The sequence below is a fragment of the Vulpes vulpes genome, chromosome 1, assembly GCF_048418805.1.
Source record: "Vulpes vulpes isolate BD-2025 chromosome 1, VulVul3, whole genome shotgun sequence".
Classification (NCBI taxonomy): Eukaryota; Metazoa; Chordata; class Mammalia; order Carnivora; family Canidae; genus Vulpes; species Vulpes vulpes.
Window position 1 is genome coordinate 50,674,420 of NC_132780.1, and position 17,531 is coordinate 50,691,950.

Genomic DNA, 17,531 nt, shown 5'->3' on the forward strand with positions numbered 1-17,531 from the left:
CCTCCATACAAGGGTCTACATTTTCGGATCACAAAGTGCTCAGGAACAACATACTGTGTGTAGTATTCTTGGAGAATTGATTCAACAGAGAACCAGAGAGATCCAAAAGCTCTCATTGCTTGCTGACTGAGGGCAGCTTTCAGTTTTCAGTGTGTGTGAAATGAACACAGAATGGTACATCTGATGCTAGATTCTGGGGCTGGATCTTCATTCAGTGCATCATCTTCTGCCATGATTTAGCTGGACCAAAAACAGACTCAGAAGACTTTCATGAAGAGATAGGTAGCTAGCATGACCATTTTGCCTCTGCAGATGAACAGAAGGTTCTTTTGCAAGGTCACCATGGGAGACCTTGGGACAAAGGGGAGAGCCCCAGTTTCAGCTGAGTACTTGTAATATCCTTATTTGAAAAGAAAGATAATTTTGTCATTGGCTGTCTGTTCAGTGTACCTGCTTGTGGGACAAGGCATCTTTGATTCACTGGCATAGGTGGCGATGTCAAGCCCCTGTCACTGGCCGTCCAGATGAATCCTAATGGGCAGCTTTGTTCTGAAGCTTATTATTGTCATGTGCAATATATGCAAATGTATCTCCGTATCTCCCTCTCTGTCCGTTTCTCCCTTTTTTGTTTTAGCCCCTTGGAAGTATTTAAAAACCTAGACCTTTCCACATGAGGGAGTATATTTTTGACTATGAAACACTCTAATTCTGTGTTGTCCAAACTGGTGGTCACTATCCATCTGTGATTATTTAAATTTGGATTAGTTAAAATAAAATATCCAGTGTCTCAGCAGTACTAGCCACATTTCAAGTGCTCAATAGCCACATGTGGCTAGTGGCTTACATTGGACAGTGTAGATTATAGAACATTTCCATCATCACAGAAAGTTCTATTGGAAGCACTCCTCTAGATTCTTGCTATTTTAAGTGTGGTTTGGGGCCAACAGTATCAGCTTCAACAGAAAGCTTGATGAGCAGTTCCAGCCCAGACCTATTGAATCTGTATTTAAGAGGATGCTCAGATGGTTCATGTGCACATTGAAGTTTGAGAAGCATTGCTCCAGTTCACCTGGTTACACCCTGCTAAAGACTCGAAATTTGAGCTTTGAAATGGGAAAAATGTTTACTTTTTCCTGGGCTCACTCCATGAGAAAATAGTGCTTATTTTGCTCCTATGACTACTTTTTCTTCATCTCCTCTAAAAGGTTTGATAACTATCCTAAGCTAACCCATCCTATCAGGGACGGTGGGCTAGTTAACCATTGTTAATCTCTTGGTTTTGACAAATGTATCATGGTGATGTAAGATGTTACTACTAGGGAAAGCTAAGTAAATCATATTTAGGGGCTATCTGTACTATCTCTGCAAATTTTCTACATGTCTAAAATTATTCCAAAGTGAAAAGTTTGTTAAAATAAAAGTTAATCTAAAGTATTTATTTGCAGCAATTTTCGTGTCTTTAAATTCAATCAAAGACAAGCTATACTTTGAGGGACTATTTCATAACACTTGACCAACCTGAGGAATTTACCAGAGGGGTCCTTCGGGGTAATGCTTCCTGGGGGTGTCAGTTTGAGATGGAAGATCTTAGGTCACAGGATTCTAATGGTAATCAGAAATTGCCAGAGCAGCCAAAGATCCCTCCAGGTTATGGGATTCCAAGGGTATATGTTTCCTCTATTTTTAGAATATTTTTGAAGAAATAATATCAGAGCCCAAATTTTGTTGACAGAATTGCCTCAGTTCTCCACTTGATGAATGCAAGATTTCAGTTGGAAGATAGAAGATTAAACAAGCATTCTTCTTGTTCTTTACATTCTATATTGTGATAAAATTTATATGATTTCTCTTAAGGCTTACATTTAATGAGATGTCCCATTTCCTGAAAGTCCTGCCAACTAGTTACTGCTTTTGAACTTGATGAGCCAACATACTTCCCCTTGTAAGTCCTCTTAACTGTATCCCAAACCTTTATTTGAGCTAAATTTCCTACCTTCAGTCTATTTCAAATGCAGAATTTAACTGCTAGTTTACCTTATTGCCTGTTGAGTATATGGCCAACCTTTAATTACTCAGAAACCTAAAATCCAGCACTGCTTCTTCTATCTCTTTGTTCATTCATGATGGTTAGCACTTCCCACTCAGGAAGAACAAGGCATATTTTGTACTGTGGAGATGGAAAGGACCAACCACCAAAAATCTTAATTATAGTCTCTGGTCTATGGTATAAAAAAATACCAGAAGAAATAATAATGCAGTTAGCATTATTGAATTTTAGTAATCATAACTTTTGAAGCTCATCAGAACAAAAAAGTGTTATGCAAATTTACCTCTGTCTCTTCCTTATTTCCCTTCCCTAGCAAAAACATTGTAAATTGTTAAAAGTCTTCTGGTGACTGTCACATTTGGCACTAGTTTAATTGGTCTTGGCAAGTGATTTTAGTGACTCATAAGAAAATACTTTTAGTCTCTTTACTAACAGATGCCTGTGCTAAAAGCAATGACAACAATGTCACATGGCTATAAAATTGCAGGAATTTGCTGCTGGTGGTCCAATAAAAATAAACTTGTATGAAAAGATAGTCAAGAGAAGATAAGATTTAAAATATACATTGTTATAAACATTTAGTCATAAAAGATCTGACCTTTCTTTATTTGTTTAACCACCATATGTTGAAATTGGGAATCTGCATGAGACATCTCAGGAATCACAAAAATTTGAATCTCTTGGTGTGAGATTCATCAAGCACGAAATATGATCATATTTCATTTGAAGCAGTGTTCTCATTTCTTGTTCAGAAGAAGTGTTTCTGACACCATATTAAGGTGATATCCTACTCATGTTTTGCTTTTCTAAAAAATTTCTTTTTGAAAAGGAATGTATTATATTCATAGGTTCTTAAAATTACTATCATTTCCCCATGCATCATCTGATTTGATGACCATTACAACTACATGAGGTACTCTCATTTGAAACATGACAATATTTATACAACAAATGTTTGAGAAGTGCCTGTTTGTCTGCCATGAACTCTGCTAAGTACTGGAGAAACAGCTCTGAATAAGTCCATGGCCTCAAGGAACTTACAGTCCAGAGGCAGATGAGGCAAGAAAAGGTTTGTACTTATCAAGAGCTGTGATAGGAAATGTCTTATATGCCATGCTAGTGTCATAGACACAAGATTCATTGATGTGAGGCAGTCCCAGCCTCCTCTTTGTCCCAACCCAAGGAGAATTTTGGTCTTTGCCTATTCTTCTTTACCTCCACCCCACTACTCTCAGGAGGTTCTGTCTTTGCCAGCTTTGATTATAGATTTTTGTGCTTCATACTCAAAAGAATGAATAGAAAGAGACTAAAATGGTGTGAGGAAAGAGGGGACAATGAGTTTTTTTCTAGACTAGTTTCTTGGCTTGACCATTATAAAGAATTCTTGGAGGTAAAATACAAAGGACACTTCATTTATTTATTTAGTTTGCTTGTTTCTTTCCTTTTTTTTTTTTTTGTAATACTTTTTATTGGAGTTCTATTTGCCAATATATAGCATAACACCCAGTGCTCATCTCATCAAGTGCCCCTCAGTGCTCGTCACCCAGTCACCCCATCCCCCCACCCAACTTCCTTTCCACTACCTCTTGTTCGTTTCCCAGAGTTAGGAGTCTCTCATGTTCTGTCACCCTCTCTGATACTTTCCACTCATTTTCTCTTGAAAGGACACTTTAAAAAGAAGCTTAGAGGTTAAGCCATTATACATAAAGTCAGATTAAGCAAGTTATAGGGGTCAACTTATCTCTAGTCAAAAAGTATGCTCATGACCAATTCCCTCGGACCTGGGGTCCAAGTTTATACCCTTAATCCCAGAGACAGCAGGGTTGGGTTTTTTCCTCCGCATCCAAGTTCTTGGCTAGTCTGTGTCCCAGACAGGCAATCATGGGAAATAATGGTGCATTTCTCAAAGTTCGGAACATTCAGTTTGATCCAACACCATAGGTGGGCATCTACATATCTAAATCTCTCCAAACTAATGTACTGATTCAACATAGTCCCTATTAGAATCCTTATTGGTTTCTTTGTAGAAATTGAGCAGCAGCTCCTAAACTTTATGTGGAAATGAAAGGGGAACAGAATAGCCAAAACAATTGAAAAAAGAAAACAGGGGAGCCCTGGTGGCTCAGTGGTTTAGCGCTGCCTTCAGCCAGGATGTGATCCTGGAGACCTGGGATCGAGTCCCACATCAGGCTCCCTGCATGGAGCCTGCTTCTCCCTCTGCCTGTGTCTCTGCCTCTCTCTCTTTCTGTGTCTCTCATGAATAAATAAATAAAATCTTAAAAACAAAAAAACAAACAGTGGAGCATGCACACATCCTGATTTAAACAATTATTAGAAAGTTATAATAACCAAGACAGTGTAGAACTGGCACAAGAATAGACACAGACATGAATAGAATAGAATTGAGAGTCTGGAAGTAATCCCATACAACTATGGCTAATTGACTTCAACAAGAACGTCAAGGCAGTTCAAAGAAGGAAAGAATACTTCAACAAATGGTGATAGGACAACTGGATAGCCACATGCAAGAGAATGAAGTTGGATCCTTCCCTCACACCATAAATAACATTAATTCAAAATGGATGAAAAACCTAAATAGAAGAGCCCAAACTGTAAAACTCTTAGAAGAAAACAGAGATAAATCATCTTTGTGAACTTGGATTTGACAATAAATTTTTAGATATGACAAAAAAGCCTAAGCAAAGGAATTAAAATTTTGAAAATTCTTTCTCAAAGGACACCATCAAGAAAGTAAAAGTACAACTCACAGAATGGGAGAAAATATTTGCAAATCTTACATTGGATAAGGGACTTGTATCTAGAATATAGAAAGAACAGTTAGTTATAAGTTAGTAATAAAAGACAATAACTCTTAAAAGTGGGCAAGATATCTGGATATTTTTCCAAAGAAGATATCACAAATGGCCAATAAACTAGGTTAGCTAAAATCATGAAGTCAGGTAATAACACGTGTTGGAGAGGATGTGGAGAAATTGGAAACTCCATACACCGCCAGTGTGGATGAAAAACAGGGTATCCATTTTGGGAAACAGTTTGACAGATTCTCAAAAAATTAAACAGAGTTACTTGACCCAGCAAATCCACTCCTTGTTATGTACCTGGGAAAAATGAAAATATGCCCATGCTAAAACTTTTACATGTATGTTCATAGCACAATTATTCACAATAGCCAAGAGTGGAAACAACCCAAGTATCTATCAACTGATGACTATATAAATAAAATATGGTTTATCTATACAGTGGACTATTATTTGGCAAAAAGAAGAAACTACAGGTGTATGGTACAACTTGGAGGAAGCTTGAAAATAATATATTAAGTGAAAGAAGCCAATCACAAAGGACAACATATTATATAATTCTGTTTATATGAAATGTCCAGAACTAGAAATCTATAGACAGAGGGTCAATTAATGGTTGATTATCTATGGCTGGGAGAAATGGGGGGGAGGATTGGCAAGTGATAGATAAAGGAGTTTTTGAGACGATGAAAATGTTCTAAAATCAATTAGACAAAGATGCACCACTCTGAGAATAACAAAAAAAATCAATTGAATCGTACATTTTAAATTGGTGAAATGTGTGGCATTATGAATTATATTTCATAAAGCTTTTACAAAAATCATATCACTTTGGGGGCATCTGGGTGGCTCAGTGGTTGAGTGTCTGACTTTGGCTCAGGTCATAATCCCAGGGTCCTGGGATGGAGTCCCATGTCAGGCTCCCTGCATGGAGCCTGCTTCTCCCTCTGCCTGTGTCTCTGCCTCTTTCTCTGTGTCTCTCATGAATAAATAAATAAAATAAAATCATATCATTTTATACTTTACTTAGATGAATATACTAATTCAAATTGTAAACATTTTTAATAACTTTGAGAAAAACAGACCATGACTGATATCCTCCAGAAAGTTGCATCCAACATACATACCTACCAATGGTGTATGAGGATCCCTTCCCCTAGACTACTATGCAGCTGTAGGCACCAGGATGGACGTGGGTTATTTTATGGCTGGCATCAGTTCTGAGTGGTTGGTGTCTGTGCTATTCTGGTTGTTAAAATAGTTTCCCTTTCCTTCCTACTTGTTCCCCACACCCTGGCCCACTTTGAGAATCACCAAATTTTGCATATATTTGCAAAGTTGATATATTGAAAGTGATTAGGTTGGATTCCTTTAATTATAAGGCTGAGCTTGATTTCTTTTTTTAAGCATTGAAATTTTCTTTTGTATCAAAGTCCTCTACACATGGTTTAAATATTTCATTGGATTATAAGAATTTAAAATGAAAAGATTAGTCTCTAGCCCCATCTCGGTCCTGATCCCCAGAGGTGACCATGTTACTCTTATAACATTTTCTGATTTTAGTCTTTGGTATGACTCTCAATCTCTTTACATTTACTCATGACCTTTAAATAATATACACAAACCCTGATTTCTCTATTTTTCCCTGTAAGCAGCTAACTCTTGAGTTCTAGCCACTGAACCTAAGGATTTAACTCATCTCACCCATCTTGGGTAAACTCATGGCAATTTTTTTTCCTGTTGGTTGCTTTTGTAACTGAATAATATTCTTATACATTTCTTTGGTTTTTTTGTCAGTGACATAAGAATATCAAGCCTGTAGTCTTTCCCTTTTCTGTCATATCCTCCTTTCTACTTCCCACGTTCTGTGGTCTGTACTTGAAAATTCCACATTGCCAAGCCTAATGTTATTTATTATTTAGAGTCTGCTATGAAATAGCAAATTTATGGGGCTGTGCCAAAACTTTGATTCTAAAAGCTGAAACTCAGTAAAGTGCTTATGTTATTATGACCATGTAAATACTGTTCACTGAAGATCCAAGTAATGCTTTATGTTTATATTTCCCTTTCTTGTTCCTCCTGGAGCTTTTTAACTGCTTATTTATTCTTCCATTCCATCTGGCTTTCTTGCATCTTTAATTATTCCCCCCATTCTCAAAGAATACTATCAAATGTATGAAATCTTCTTTTTCAAGATACGTCCTTCCTGGACACCTAGCTCCCCCGCACTGATTGTTCTCCTAGGTTTGCTGTACAGCTGCCTTCTGGAACTTGTCATTCTCCTGGGTTCAGTTTGCTATGTCTCAGAATCCAGTATTGCTCATCCCGAGAAAAGCCATATGAGAGCTAAACTCAGTCTGCAAATACCTTTTTTATTTAGTCACATTTTATTTATAATTAGACTGAAATAGGATTTCCAGATGATAATACAATATTTTTGATGTAAGTAATAGAAAGCTTGATTTTAAAAAGGTGGAGTAGGAGGTTCTGGTGTAAATAACCAAAAAGTCCAAAGTTAAATTATTTTCAGGTATGGTTTGATCCAGAGGTTCATTGCATCTATGGCCTTTTTTTTTTCCTAATTGATTCACTTGTATTGTGATCAGGAAGTGTGATCTGCATTTTTAAAAATACTTTTTTACATTTATTGAGATATGTGTGCCTAATATGTGGTTAATTTTATAAATATTCCTTGGATTTAAAAAAATATATATTCTCCTATTATAAAGAAGTGTTTTTTACTACAAATATTAATTTTATATTATATTTTAAAAACCCAGCTTTTTTTTCTTACCCTCTTTTTTTTTTTTAATTACTATTTATCTGGTATGTCTTTGTCCCTGTTGTTGCTCTATTTGTCCAACCCACTGTTTTGGTTTTTTTTTAAGATTTTATTTATTTATTCATGAGAGATACAGAGAGAGAGGGGGTTGTGGAGAGAGAGAGGCAGAGACATAGGCAGAGGGAGAAGCAGGCTCCATGCAGGAAACCTGATGTGGGACTCGATCCCGGGACCCCAGGAGCACACCCTGGGCAGAAGGCAGCGCTAGACCACTGGGCCACCGGGGCTGCCCCTGTTCAGCCCACAGGTTGTCCTGTAGTAGTTGTGATAGAAACCATTTTAAGCTCAAAGTATCACTTTAACTATTTATGGTATAAAATCTTTGTATGCCTAGAACTAGAAGAGTCTGGTGCATAGCTGCTCAAAAATAATTGCTAAAAGGCTTAATGAATAAAATGGAACCACACCTAATCAAAGCAGTTCAATTCCACTCAACTCATTGGTATCTCCACCTATTTCTGCAATCTTCCATTTGTCATATTTTTTATTTGTTTGCTATTTGAGATCAATATCAAATTTTCAGTAGGAATCTCTCAGGAACGGAAATATATCATTGACCACATCATTTGCCTGCTTTTCTATCCACCCAAATTCTGACTATTCATTTACTAAGAGCACAGAAAACCTGTGGAAGAATGGTTTCTATCCACCACTAAATTAAAGGAAATTATGGAGCGCTAGTAATCTCAAACTCCCAGAAATGTCCTAAAGATAATCACCTAGGGGAACCCAGCTGGGCTCACAGGCCGGCTGGGATGGAGTAAAGGGGCGTCAGTGGTCTGCTGTTCTTAGAAACACCCAAGGGCCTGGCCTTGTGGGGATTTGCCTGGCCTGATCTATGGAGCAGATCTAGCTTCGCCCAGAAAAGTTTCTTTTTCCTAAAGTGAGACTTCTATATTCAGACTTACATCAGCAATTTTGCTCTTTTTAAGGACACAGTCCCCTTCAATCTCTGCCAACCCCAGTGACTTAGGCATAATTTGAATCTGTCATATGGTGCTGATATACAGAAGGTTTGGTCTGGCTGCTAACACTGGCAAAAGGAGTTGAGTTTTTCCCAGTAGGATGAACATTCTGCACTTAATGAAAGCAAGATTCTAAAACTGGCTTCTCTTCTACAACATCTAGGTCTCATAAAATTACACATGACTCGGGGACCACTTAGATGATATGCAGGGGGGGAGTTATTTTATCCAAAGAAATCTCCTTGGTGAATCCTGTTGAGGCCCAGGCCAAACAGCTTCACATAAATCTTTTCTGAGAGAGACCAGATAGCTGTTGCCTTCAGCATGACTTAATCAGAAAGATCTGATGGGGTACTGACGATTTTTAGATGGCCACATCATGGAACTCTCTCCACAGCCTGCTAAACAGCAGATGCTACTCACCTGATGATAGCTCATTTTTTATTATTCCAGAGTGAGAAAAACATTGTTAAGGACTTCATTTGAAGCATCCCTTTAAGATAAGCACCTCCCCACTTGAATTTGAAATGAATCAAGGCAGCTGGACCTATTCGTTTGTTGTCATTGATGCTTTTCATTTTTTTCTTCCTAACTTAAGCAAAATTAGACAGCTTTCTCCCTCTAAATTGTAGGTGATATTAAAGGTTAGAATAGATTGAAAAAGTAAACTTTAAAAAAAAATTCCACTTCTAGGAATTTAATCTACTAATACACTCTTCTTTTTTTTTTTTTTTTATAAGCCAAGCTATAAAAGGATCTTCAGTCAGCATTTTTTAAATCAGAAAAACCTGGAAACTACTTAAATGCCAATTAACAAAGAGTTACTGAAATATATTGCAGAATAAATTGGATATATATACAGCATCCAACAGAATTGTGCTAACATGGAAAGTTCTTCAAGACATCTTATTACGTGAAAACAAGCCAGATGAAGCACTCTAGATATTGATCACATGATCCTCCTATAAACCTTTTAAAGTATGTGCATCTGTGATGTTTATGTATATGTATGTGGATGCATATTTTGACGTGTGAGAAAAAATGTTTTCTGGAAGAACTATAAGAAATTACTAATAACTTTGGATGAGATGAAGTAGAATATTACCTTCATTGTGTAACTTCCTATACAGCTTGAATTTTTCATTAATTACATGAATTTTTAAAAATATGTTATCTGAGATTATCTCTGTGGTAGGGTTACAGAACATCAGTACATTCTTTATAATTTTATGCATTAAAGAAACACTATCAAATGTTATTTTTCAGAGCCACATTCATGGGAATATAGTCTTGACAACAACAAGTAAGGTGGTTAAATTTCAAAGCTTAGTTTTTCTTTAAAATAACTTAGAAAAATTAAATTAAATTAAATAACTTATAAATGATAAACCCAAGAACTTCAAGTCTAATAGAAATGATCTTGTACAAGAAAACTTTTAATCTGGCATGTGAAATAGGCTCTGGAATCTAGTTGGATCTGGGTGAAGAAAGTTGTTTCAAAGTGTAATAAACTAGAATTAGGACTTTTTAAGAGAATATTAGAAAGAAATTTTTGAAAAATATTAATGCGTGGTGATTTCAGGAAAAAATACAGAAAATAAATGTGCATAAACTTGACAAAATGCATTTTCTGGTGTGTTCTATGGTTGCACACATATTTTTAGAAATGCTTGTTAAGTGTAAAGATTTTCTCAAAGACATCATAATCCACCACATTTTTAAATAAATAACAGTTGACGAGGACACCAGGTACTGGCTGTTTTCTTTTCAAGAAGTAGTTGGTTGTGTCATTCTGCATTTCCTTCTCTCTACCTGATCATTTTAATTCTGTGCTTAAAATCACTTAACTCCAGCCCTGAACATTCAGCTACTACACAGTGACCCTCTGTTCTCCATAACCTCATGCAGGATGACAGAGAATGCATGGGTCCCCTACTCCCCTTGGGCTTGTTGACCCCCCCTTGGGCTTGATTAACTGATTGATTATAAAGCAGGATGGAAGCTCATTCTGGTGTATATCAGTTCCATAAAATTGATGATCACCTCAAAAGTGATTCTAGTCTACATTCAACAGGACCTGTGAAGTAATTTTTACTCAGCTTGAGGTTTTCCTCTGATTAAAAATAGACTTTCCTATATTCCTTAAGGTTGAATTTCAAAGAAAAGTTGCTGTGATTCTCAGTAAATAAGAAGTGAGTCAGATCTGCTTTTGTGATGGATGAAGACCTTTAGCGCCAGATGGTGAGAGAGGAAGAAGGGGGATGGGCTGTGGACAGGGACCCTGGGCTTCCATGAAGCCAAGCATGCTGTAGCTTTTCTCAGAGTTCCAGGAGTATTAAGAACATTCTCTTCTTAGCAGACGATGTTTCAGATGGGTGCCAAGGCCCACCATGTTTATTCAGACTGCTTTATGTGAGTGGTCAAATTTAGGACAGAATTCCATATTATTTCCAGGGAGAATATTTTAACATTTTTTTGGGTAGGAATTGACTTGCTACAAATGCATTTCAATTAAACAGACCAAATATTTGCTGACAAAATACCTATTCAGTCATAGATGAGTCCCCTCCACATTGGGCCTCCACCCACTCCTGGTCATTTCACTGGATGTTCTTTCCGTTGCTTCAGTTGCAACTTGTTACATTTTATGAATTTTCTGAAAAAGGTGTTCCTATAAACTGGGTTCTTGGAGGTCTCCTTGGAAGGTTGCTCCTGAATTGAATCCCTCTGCTCCAGGCCAGCTGAGTGTTCAGTCTTGTCCACACACGTTTGAAGAACCATTCCAGAGGCCTTAACTCTCTGCTGTCCGCATTGGTCCTGGTAAAACTTAACAGTACTTCCATTTGAACCGACTCTTGCTCCACTTCTATTTCCATCTGCTACAAGATGTTGTGGATCTACATCTGAAGTGGGACTTTGTTTGGCCTGATTGAGCTTCTTTAAAAGCCCTGAAAGTTCCTGTGTTTATTGTCTTTTGACTTTGAGGTCTCCAGGCTTGCTTACCTCCCATGACCTTGTGTCCCTGTGTCTTCTTGGATGTAAACAGTTTCACAGCAGCAAAACTGCAGCTCTCAGTGACCTCAGAGTGGCAGCAGGGCAGTGAGTAATGGTTTTCAGAGAGAAATCTCTTCCTGAATACATTTTGTTCCACATCTCCTGGCCCTTAAAGGGCTGTCCGACAGATAGCAACAGTCACACATGTCCTTTCCTCTCCACATGATCTTATTTTTAGATGAGTATCTTCAAAAGAGCAAATTGAAAGATATTTGCATTCATCTCTCAATTATCTTTCATTTCTTGTCTCATCAAAACTAAAGACTCCCGTTTTCCCACATCTTGGGAGGTACATCTCCAAATTTAGTCTTCTTTCAGGTGAAAGATATTTCTACCTTCTTCCTCAACCAGCCTTTGACCTAGATCTCTCTGTTCTCCCAAATGCCAACATCCCCATCCCATATCCTTAGGAAAGAAGTACAAGCTGGTTTCTGCCCCCAAACAGCACTGCATGGAGAGAAAGTGTGGGCGGATTTCCACCTTTGCCAACCCGCCCTCTGACACCTACCCCATAGCTGCATGGCAGACTGTATCTGAGCAGAGACCCAGCATAGATTCCAGAAGGGAAAAAAGCAAGGCTCAGGGTCAGGGTGAGACCCAGAAAACACCAACTCCCTTGGCATAATGGCCCCTTTACAGGGAGATGCCTTTACACCTTTACACAGTCTGAACATGGCTTCCTGGGGTGCCCCTTTGTCCAGAAACAAACCTGGGTCAAGGGGAGAAGTCCAGAACAAAGCAAGTAATGTTTCTCTGCTGTTCCATTTACAGATTTGTTTTCCTAGTGCAGGGGGCCAGGCATTGCTTGTTAATACTTGAAGACCAGGATTTGCAGACTTGATGCCTACAGATCCAATGGCAGTCCTGTTTTGCTAGTACCGCTTTTTGTTTATTTATTATTTTTAAATTTTCATTTATGTATTTATTTTAAATGTGGAACATTTCACAGATTTGCATGTCATCCTTGTGCAGAGGCCATGCCAATCTCTGTGTCATTACAATTTTAGTATATGTGCTGCTGAAGTGAGCTTACTAGTACCACTTTTAAAAAAATCATTGTTTTTTTTATATATTCCCCAAATGAATGAGACCATAAAAGATAGTGAAAGGGAATAAAGGGGAATGAAAAGAAAATGAGTGAAAATATCAGTGAGGGTGACAAAACATGAGAGACACCTAACTCTGGGAAACGAACAAGGGGTAGTGGAAAAGGAGGTGGGCAGAGGGTTGGGGTGACTGGGTGATGGGCACTGAGGGGGGCACTTGGCGGGATGAGCACTGGGTGTTATGCTATATGTTGGCAAATTGAACTCCAATAAAAAAAAAATCATTGGAATCTGAACTCCTTCCCTAGTTTCCCTTAGCCCAGCTGCTCCCTGCCCCACAGCCTAAGTGTTAGGAGTTTCCAACCTCTGAGACTCAGCAAGCTCACACTGAGGATCCCCTGAACTCTCAGCTTTGTGTTAGGCATGTGGAGATAACTTGGACAGGTGAGGCAAAGGTGGCAAGTTCTTCCCTAGTGAAGTTTTCTGGGACTTGGGAATCTCCAGAAGAAAAAGCATGAGATACATAAAGCGGCCAAGTGAATGCAGTTTAGACAAAGGGATCAATGTTGGCAAACACAGCTGGGGGGAGGCATCTTTGTCTTGTGGACGAAGAAGAGATTTATTGAAGTGTGGGGAGGGTTCATGAGGAGATAAGAACAATCAGAAAATCCTGAGCCAACATGTAAATCTGTGGGCAAGCCCTCAGGGGGCAGGAGGAGGAGAGTCTTGCCCCACTTGCGGGTATTGGGGAAGAAGCAGTGGGAAGTTGGGTCTAACTCTGAAGATTACTATCATGTTGATGGTAGGTCACTTTTATTCTCTTGTAGTCGATATTTGGATGGAGTGATTTTTGTCTTATGGCAACTGACCAAGTGGCCAAGTAGAACCAGGTCTTCCAAGGCCACATGAACCAAAATAGGACTTTATATTCACTTTTCTGTGAGCATCTCCCATTAGAATCCTCTTGATTTTCACATCTCAGAGTGAAACGCAGCAGTCTTCCACAGCCGTGCCATGGATCATCAGGTAAATGAAAGACTTCGTTCTAGAGCCTGAGCCTTATTTACTGAGCCTGCCCGAGACCAAGTCTAGTAGCAGAGACTGTGTAAGTGTCAACTATCTAGAATAGTCAAGTTAGATTTACTTTGTTATTTTGTAGAGCCTGCACTGAATTTCTAAAACAGGGTAGTTTGTTTTTATAATCAATCATTGCACTAAACCAATGTGTTGATAATCTCATTTGTTTCAGTTATTACTTTGCAGGTTAACTGTTGGAACAGTTAAGTAGCAGTAATATGAGGCATCATTCAGTTCCTCAGCCCCTAGACTACTATTCACAATTATGACGTTCTTTTGAAGAATATTAGTAGCTTCTAGCAGTTATAGGTCTACGTCCCTTCCCCAAGACAACCTCACCACCAAGACTTATGTTTAAATGAAAACAAAACTCAGATCACATTCTGCCAGCTACACTCAAACATGTACTTGCAGGTAAGCACAGAAAGTCATTCAACCTCTGCCCCATCCTCTTGCCTTTTTAGAAATGCGGACAAGCCCATTGCAAGAAATATTCAGTGTGATGTGGTCATGATGAAATTTTGACATGATCAGGTGACAGAGGTGACAGAGCCACCCTCCCCTCCATTAGTTGGGGACTACAGGGCAGAATTCTATCCCTAGGGCATCATTCCAGGAGATATTGGACTGCTGGGACCGTCAGGTCAAAGAAGGATGTGCCAGTGGAAATCTTCTAACCAACCACGTGTTGTCACACCACTCTTTTTCTCTGGAGCAGACTTACTTCTAACACTCCTTGTGGTAATGAATGCACCCTCTCAGGCAGATAGAGATAGGGTTATTTGAAGCCCTCGCTTTTGTTTCTTCTGGAGCCTAAACACCTGATAAGAGTTCTTTATATGTTAACTAACAATTGTTGACTGATCACCTGAAAGCACAGATGAAAATAAAGTATACTCATAGATATCATCTGGTTTGCCTATATTTTAAGGTCCCTTCCCTTTAATCCCCAACAGCTGTCCTAAAGCCACTTCCAGTAAAAATATAACCTAAGCCAAAGAGCATACTTACTACATACATGCAGCTTCCATGCAAATCCTCCAGTACCTCCCAACCTCTCTGTAGTTCTAATGAGATCACCGCCATTGAATTGCTCCTCTAGAGACATACAAGAGCCACTCCTCCTGGAACCCAAATCTGAATGATTGATTTCAGAGTCTCAGAGAGTAGATGTTGCAATGCATTGCTCAGATGCCCCTTTACGAATCAAAGACTTGTTCCCTGAGCTGCTGAGAGTTCTTGCATCCTTGCAGAATGTAGAGCATATTCATACCAGAAAAGGAGCTATAAGCATCCCCAAATGGTACCAAACAGGACTGGGTCCTCTGGGCTCCACACCATCTGTACTGTATTCTGGGGATGTCTGCATTCTGCTTCAGGACCCTCTCTCTATGTTTAGATCATTTATTACACTGTTCAAAAGACGATCTTAAGGTACCATGTCTTAAATTCCATTTTTATTTGTATTGGAGTTACATAGGCACTTGGTTAAAAGAATAAAATAATTCTACAAAGTTTATTTGACAGAGGCTGCTGGTTGAGCCCTGACATTAGTTCCTGCCTTCTTTCATAATAGGATTTCTGTGTTTTAGCAGAGCACCTGGCCAACAGCTGGTTACTGCACTTCCCGGGCTCCCTTGTAGCTTGGTAAGGCCATGTGCCCACAGTCTGGCCAATGGGTCTGTACTACTTCCAGGGCATGTTCCCATCAAGGTATGCACATGTGCTTCCCTGACCCACTGCCCCCTCCCGCTGGCTGGCATGATAAGAACTAGAATGGCTACTGTGGTCCCAGAGATGGAAGCCACATTTGGGGGTCATAAAGCCAACCCTTCAACCCAAATTGCTTCTCTCTGGACCATTTCAAACCAGAGAGCAAGAAATACCTACTTCATTTGAGGGTTTGTATTTTGAAGTTTTTGTTTTGTTTTTTATTTTTTATTTTTAAAAAGATTTTATTTATTTATTCATGAGAGACAGAGCAAGAGAAAGGTAGAGACACAGGCAGAGAGAGAAGCAGTCTCCATGCAGGGAGTCCAACGTGGGACTCAATCCTGGATCTTCAGGATCACAACCTGGGCGGCGCTAAACCACTGAGCCACCCAGGCTGCCATGTTTTTTTTTTTTTATTAAAGCAAGCATAGCCTGTATTTTCATCCATATAGGTTGGGTGTGTGTTTTGTTTTTTTGTTTTTTTTTTTAATCCTGTTTTCTTTTTCCCACAAACAACCATAATATGTGAATAACATACTTCTGATATTTCATATTTAGACATTCTCTATTGAGTTTCCAATTTGGAATATTAATATTCCACTATCTCCTTTTCGCCCACCCTCACCATCTCACTGCATACTTGCTACCCATGCCCCTCATCCTCCAAAGTAGTTATGTGGTAATTTTAAATAGATAAATATTTATTGTTTATATAATTATGACAATGCAAATGGTATATAAAACTGATGTCTGCAGTGTACCATGGAAGCTTTTCCTTTCTTAAATAATACTTTGTCCCAGAGATAATATTGAGCTAGTTATTTTTTCATTTTCTTAGCTTCCCGTTGACTTATCATTAATTCAAACCTAAACACTCCCCTAGTTGTATGATCTCCTCTGAATATGTTTGAATGCACTTGGGATGCAATTAGTTTTATGAAAAAATATCCCCAGAGTTTTCTGACTGGCTCCATCTGGACTAGCTGTTCACTAAGCCTGATGTGTGTTCCATCAACCATCTTAAATTGGACCTCAGTACTGGTTCTACAACTTTGGATTGCTCTGCCTGCCTTAATCCTTCCTATGGGCTACAAGGGCTGCTCTGGCCATGTGACAGAGCATGTTTCCCTCAGGCTAACCTCTGAGGGCTCCATAAGCAAGTATTCTCCTTGATAGAGGCTTTATTCTGAGAGTATTAGCCACCTTCTGTACAAGGAAGACATTGCAAATCTCTGAGCTAGATCAGCGCCTTCCTTTTTGGAGTTGAGACTTAAAACTCTTCTTCCTGCATTAGGCAGAAAAAAATGGACAACAATTAACAACCTCCTAAAAAACCCTCTGACTTAAGGTATTACTGTTTAATTATTTCAAATTTATATTGTTCTAGCCACACCGTTGCACAGGGATACTTGACAACATTCCCAGATATTTTGGGTATGGTACTAATGCATACATTTTTGGCCTTTGTCCAAGTTCAGGTTTAGGTATAACTTTTACTAAGAATCCCTGAAATCTAAACAACTAAGTTTAGAACTTCAGTGAAACCCTTCCCCATGTTCTTTTACTGCCAACATTGCCAGTCATCCCGCCACCCCCCGCCCCCCAGCCCCTGCCAGCGAATTCTGGGAGGTCAACTCACCTCGGCATATTTTATTACAAGATTAAACTATTCATTGCAGGAGGTTATCTGCTCAAAAAAAGGGTGGAAATGGTCAGCTATTGTCAGTCTCATTTTCCCTTCAGTTATTTTCCCTAAATTTCAGTACAATTTTGGATGGTTGAACAACCAATGTGGTCTGATGCAAGTTTATCACCTGAGAACAGCCAAGGAGAGCAGAGTGAAGATGACTGTTTCTCGCTGGGGCTGATGTGAAGCTAAACCTCATCAATGGAGCTCTCTTAAAACGCACACATAAACTCATACACACACACCCTAACAGCAACACAAACTCAATGTTTGATCATTTC

The 17,531-nt window shown here is 38.8% G+C and overlaps 1 non-coding gene across 1 annotated transcript; it reads right to left on the reverse strand.

Moving 5' to 3' along the window:
* Positions 1–12,654: 12,654 nt before the first annotated feature.
* LOC112908740 (U6 spliceosomal RNA) lies at positions 12,655–12,756 on the reverse strand. Its single transcript, XR_003232975.1, has one exon. It is a non-coding gene; the product is annotated as a U6 spliceosomal RNA (small nuclear RNA).
* Positions 12,757–17,531: the final 4,775 nt, after the last annotated feature.